The sequence below is a fragment of the Pavona decussata genome, unplaced genomic scaffold (assembly GCF_977016875.1).
Source record: "Pavona decussata unplaced genomic scaffold, jaPavDecu1.1 SCAFFOLD_619, whole genome shotgun sequence".
NCBI classification, from domain to species: domain Eukaryota; kingdom Metazoa; phylum Cnidaria; class Anthozoa; order Scleractinia; family Agariciidae; genus Pavona; species Pavona decussata.
The window spans coordinates 305420-310941 of NW_028145867.1; the positions used below are offsets into that span (position 1 = coordinate 305420).

General features: G+C 40.9%; 1 pseudogene across 1 annotated transcript; it reads right to left on the minus strand.

Annotated features, from left to right (window-relative positions):
* Positions 1-341: 341 nt before the first annotated feature.
* On the minus strand, positions 342-3496 carry LOC146449162 (glutathione peroxidase 2-like; annotated as a pseudogene). The gene is made up of 3 exons (XR_014860725.1): positions 3340-3496; positions 2616-2781; positions 342-1111 (listed from the first exon to the last, which is right to left on the minus strand). The product of XR_014860725.1 is annotated as a glutathione peroxidase 2-like (transcript).
* Between the last annotated feature and the right edge of the window lie 2026 nt (positions 3497-5522).

Consider the following 5522-nt stretch of genomic DNA (forward strand, 5'->3'; position numbering starts at 1 on the left):
GAATTGGCGTCATCTGTGGGTTGAGTCTGTTGTTGGTTCTTGTCCTTGCTCCGAGAGGTTTTTCTCTGGGTACTCCGGTTTTCCCCTCTCCTCAAAAACCGAAATTTCCAAATTCCAATTCAATCTGGATTATTGTCAAGCACTTTATCATGAGCCTCTGGCACAGGAGACTCCACAAGCATTCCCCATGTTATTGACATTGAATTTGATGATGATGAGGATGATGATGATGAGGATGATGATGATGATGATGATGATTATTATTATTATTATTTTCAGTAAAAATAATCATCATCATCATCATCATTAAAAGAAAAAAAAACAAGTCATTTAAACATCTTGACAGCAAAATCAACTATCCTTTATTTTTTGCAATCTACAATGGAGTTACACACACATGCCTTCTTCCCTCCCATTAACTGACTTTATTCCAAGGCTGTCTTGTTCAACATCAAGCACACACAAACATATTTATATGTATGCCATCATATACACAGCCTTAAACAAACAAATTTCCTAAGTCCAACTGCCCTACTCCTTCCAATCTGCTTTCCACACACCAATAGTCTAATGACATGAAGAAGATGAGAATAAAAAAGTGAACACCATTTTAAAAATGGCCTAAGTTTCACTATTTTTTTGCATACTAAGCCAAGCAGACTATCTCATTGTTCTATTTGCAACATTAACTCTCAGCCAACAGTTTCTCAATATCAGGTGCGATGTTGGTGGTGAGAAAATAACGGCTGTAACGCTTAAATGGCACACCATTTGAATCGATCAAAAACTTCTCAAAATTCCAAGCCACATCAGATCTAAGCACCGGACTCCAGATTATGGACTTGGGATCTTTCATCAGCAGTCCCCCACCATCATGAGGGCGTGGCATTTTTTCTTTAAGGTAGACAAAGAGGGGATGCACCCCACTGCCATTTACCGACACTTTGTTGAACATCTCGATCTTGGGTTCAAAGCCATTCCCAGGGCGCACATACTTCAGGGTGTTGAGAATCTCATCGCCAGAGCCATTCTCCTGATGACCAAACTGATTGCAGGGAAAACCCAGAATAACAAGCCCCTTTGCACCGTACTTATCCGTGAGCTCGTTCATCTGAACAAATAGAAGGTGAAAACAATGTTAAAAGAAGGGACAGTCATCCATGAGAAAACCAAGCAAACAAAAGCAAACTTTGTACTTTAAATCTCAAATCACCATTAGTGGCATCTAGGCTACACTGCCACAGCATCGAGAATTATGGACTCCTTGCTTCAAGAGCTGTGAAAATGGCATGTGAAAGAGGAGCAAAGGCTGTGCCACATGATGCAGTCCTCTTTATTAAATAAATGCAAATCTTCATGTAAAATTATCAATCATAAATTAATTGCTGGTGAGTGAAAGTCGTTTTCATATTTTATATCTAAAATTCTATTCTATATTCTATAACTGTTGGTGACGACTAAAACTTGTCTCTGTTCTCGCCAACTTTTCTCTGTCGGCAAATGGGCATTTGACATGACTGACTGTGGAACACATTTGCAGTTTTAAAACTTCAAAACAATGTGGTACTCATAGCCTACTACATCTTATCTAGTCATAAAATATTATTAGTATTATTTTTACTATCATTGTTTCTCAGACAGAAGACTGTTGTGAGCAATCTTAAAAGACTTGTCAGTCCTGGCTGGGTATGGTGTTGCACCAGGTTTGAGAGTTGGAATCACTGCCATGACAAAATCAAAGCTGTAACTCTTTTAACTAATCGATGAATCAATCAATTACAATCAGTCAATCATTTAGATTAAGTTATACTGAGCAGGAGCCCCTCAGATCAAGCTTAAAATAAATTTGTAAAAGTAGCCTGTCCAAGGCATTTGTAGTGGAGTGTGGCAAAAAAAAAAAATTAAAGAGACTGGGTGGAGGAGGCTTCTTCCCCTTCTCTCCCAAGTCTCTCCACCTATTTATCATCCTATCATTCCCGCATGTCACAATTTTCTTTGCATTGCTTCTCACTATCTCAATACCTGAAACAGGCTATTGTCAAGGCTTTCAGCATGGCTGTGATATTCATAACAAAAACAGACCCAAGCAAAGTCTGGCCTGTTTGGTTACTATACTGCCTATGTTCTCTCACGGAAAATTGGTGCCAGACTTGTGGTATCACTTATAGAGAAATATTTCTGTAGACCTATTTGGTATATGAACTGAGCAAGTTTTCAGTTGAGACACATTTGATCAGCTGAGAATAAGTCATATTTAAACCAAACTTCAGATCATTAAATATTTATGAAACATGTAAAAAACAAGCGTGTTTCCTGCGAGGTCAGATTGACGTCAGTATGCAATCACCAGTAGTAATTGTTTATTTAGTTTGTTTGTGCATTTATCATTAAAAAGTTACTTTTCGCTTTACTTAGCATGCATTAACAGAATTTGCTCACTTGTTGAGTAAGCGAGAATCATCAAAATTTATAATGTGTATCTTATAACTGAGTATTTTCACAAAACTTTCCATTTGGGAACTTGACATGGCAATTTTCTTAAATTGGGCCAGGTCCATCTTATAACGAAAGTGACTGCCTTATAGCCAAATAACTACAGCACTATGTGTACACACCTGGGTAAAATCCCTGACAGTTGTTCCTCAGAGAGATGCTACATTTTCAATCAGCACTACTTTCCCTTTGTATTTTGAGAAGCTGATCTCTTCTCCTTTCAGGTTCTGGGCTGTGAAGTCATAAAATGACTGAGTCATTCTTCTCATGGTTTTCTGGAGACTTTGCCTAAAGGGAGATCAGACAAAACATTACACTTGCTTGCACTTCAATATTCTTGCAGGATCTCCTTGTAAGCTAGCTATATATTTATGGAATTGTGCACCATATATATAAGAGGAGGGTGCCCCCTGAATTATTTTGGGGTGTGATGAGCTAGCCCAGAATAATTATCAAGGAAACCCTTAACTATTTGTCAGATCAAAACAATTGGGGGCTTAAAACTCTCTGGAGTTTTATAGAATTATATTGGCTTAAGGGCATGTCTGTCTGCCATTCCGAACAACATTCTGGTTGTAGGTTAGGTGTCACACAAAGAATATCACGTTAAACCTAAATGCTGCTGCCTTTGGTCCGAAGGTCTCCGAACAGTATAAACATGTTGGGAGGAACAAGTCTGCGATTATGCAACCACTTCAGTACATTACACGGTTCCTAATTTAATTAATAAGCTTAAAAGAATTCTCTGTACAGTACAAGTAAAAGTTGGTGAGAATGTACCAGGTGCTGAAACTTACACAGAACTAAACAGTATGCATTTTATATAAGACGACATGCACACCCTACCTTTTATAAACAACACTGGTATGGACCGTGCAAACGTTGATCAACGTTCTCCGCATACCAGCTTCACCGTCCTGCACACAAATATATATTAAACTTTGGAGCTTTTATGATTACCGAACACTCAGAATTATGTAAAACTGCCGGAAACGAGCCGGAAAACACTTGTGCATTCTCGTACCCAGTACCCCAGGCTTTTTTGGCGGGATGTAACCGAGCCGAACCGAGCCACGAGTCAACATTTCGATGCATGCTTTGCAGTAGACTTGCTTACAAGTCGAGCTTTATTAGAGAGCGCGAAGCGCGATCGTCAAAGCTCGAGCAAGCGAGCGCGAGCGATTCAAAGAGAAGCACGCGAGCGACTTTGAGAAAGTCTAGCTTTGCAGTGCTTGCTGTTTGTGTAAGTACGAACTTTCGACTTCGGACTTTGGATTCGGACTTCCGACCTCCGACTTCCGACTTCCGACTTCTGACTTCCGACTTCCGACTTCCGACCAAGGGGCTGATGGTAGGGGAAGAGAAAGACAAAACACCCGACGCCCCATCCGGAGGGGGGGGAGTACTCAACCTGTGTTTGGGTATAGGGGTACCGCTGGTGGTTTGAAAACCCTGACCTTGTTCAGGACGAAAGACAGCGCCCTCTGTTTTAAGACCCTATTTAGGACAAAGGACAACATCTAGTTCTTGTTTTACACAAGTGTTTATTGGCAATAGTAACTACATTAAAGGCCCACTGTCACTTACCGGACCTGATGTTCCACGCATCGAAACGCGAACACCAATCACAACAGATAAAATAATACATTACCAAGAAGTGATGGCGAAAAATCCCAAGATTTCGCATTAACAGCGGTGAACCTTAGGTGAAACTTAATTGACGTGAAGCATTGTTCACTAAAACAAATACAGACAAACGTCTCTGATTTCGGATTGCCAAATCAGTCGACGACAGTCTTGCAGCCATACCCTCTCTAGGACGGGTCCAGGACAGACTCGCTTGAAATTATATACCCTATTCAGGGCAGAGGGGCCAAAAACCGTACCCTATCTAGCGGCACGTCCCCGTATAGCCCTTATGGGGGGAGTGCTTCCCCCCCTCCCGGGCAACGCCCGTTTTGACTTTCCCTCGCCCCAACTATCTGACCCTCCTTCTGGAACGGGAATAATTGCTTGTGAATAATTTGATTTGCTTCATTACCCAGCTGATGAAGTCGGTGCATTCAGGTTAGCCTCTGCAGCATGAGTAATCGGATCGGGGCGGAGGAGTGTGGGGAGGGGAACTAATTCCTTCTGTTATCGTTGGGGCAATAGGCCCTTTTCCAAAATGGCAACCGAAAATGCAAAAAAGTGAAAATTAAAAACGTATACCAGCACTAGAAAGAGCACTCAGCATATCAGGTGTAATATCAGCTGAGAAAATGTAAGTTGAAAAATGACAAATTTACAGACCTTTGTATGACTGGGGGTGTGACGTAAACCCCCAGTCATACAAACGCCTGTAAATTTGTCACATTTCATCTTACATTTCCTAAGCTGATATAACACCTAATACGCTTAAACTTTGCAAGGTTACTAACGTAAAGGTGCTCTTTTCAGTGCTGGTATCAGTTTTTCATTCAGTTCAAGTTTAACTCATTCAAATCTGTTGCCGCCATTTTGGAGAAGGGTCTATTACGAACCGGTCAAATCGAAACTTCAACATCCCCCCTCCCAGGGCATTTGACTCCTTTGTCTTGCCCGGGGGTAGGAGTTTGATAATCTTAGTCTTCTCGGGGTGGGAAATTTGAACGCGTAACCTCGATCTCATGACGTGTCTCAGTGCGACAAAAATCAGCAATCAATTCTCTGCCACCAAGCTTTATAATTGAGGGGACATATAAGAAAAGGGATTAGAGAAAATGGTGCAATTGCGTAGTCGAAAAAGTGTTGTCTCTTCGTAAAGGAAGTGGAGATTTGGTTTAGCCATCTTCCAGGGCCGTACCTAGCGCGGGGGCAGGGGGGGCAGCTGCCCCCGCCAGGAAAATTAAATAATTTCTTTTTTTTCTGAAATGGTGTTTGAGTTTTTCTTGTAGCTATATTAGTCCGAAATCTCAAGAAAACCGACTAATTGACTGAAAAATCTTCCTTTAATGTGAATTCCAAATACTTATTTTGAAAAATCTATGAAAATACCGAATGATTATGTA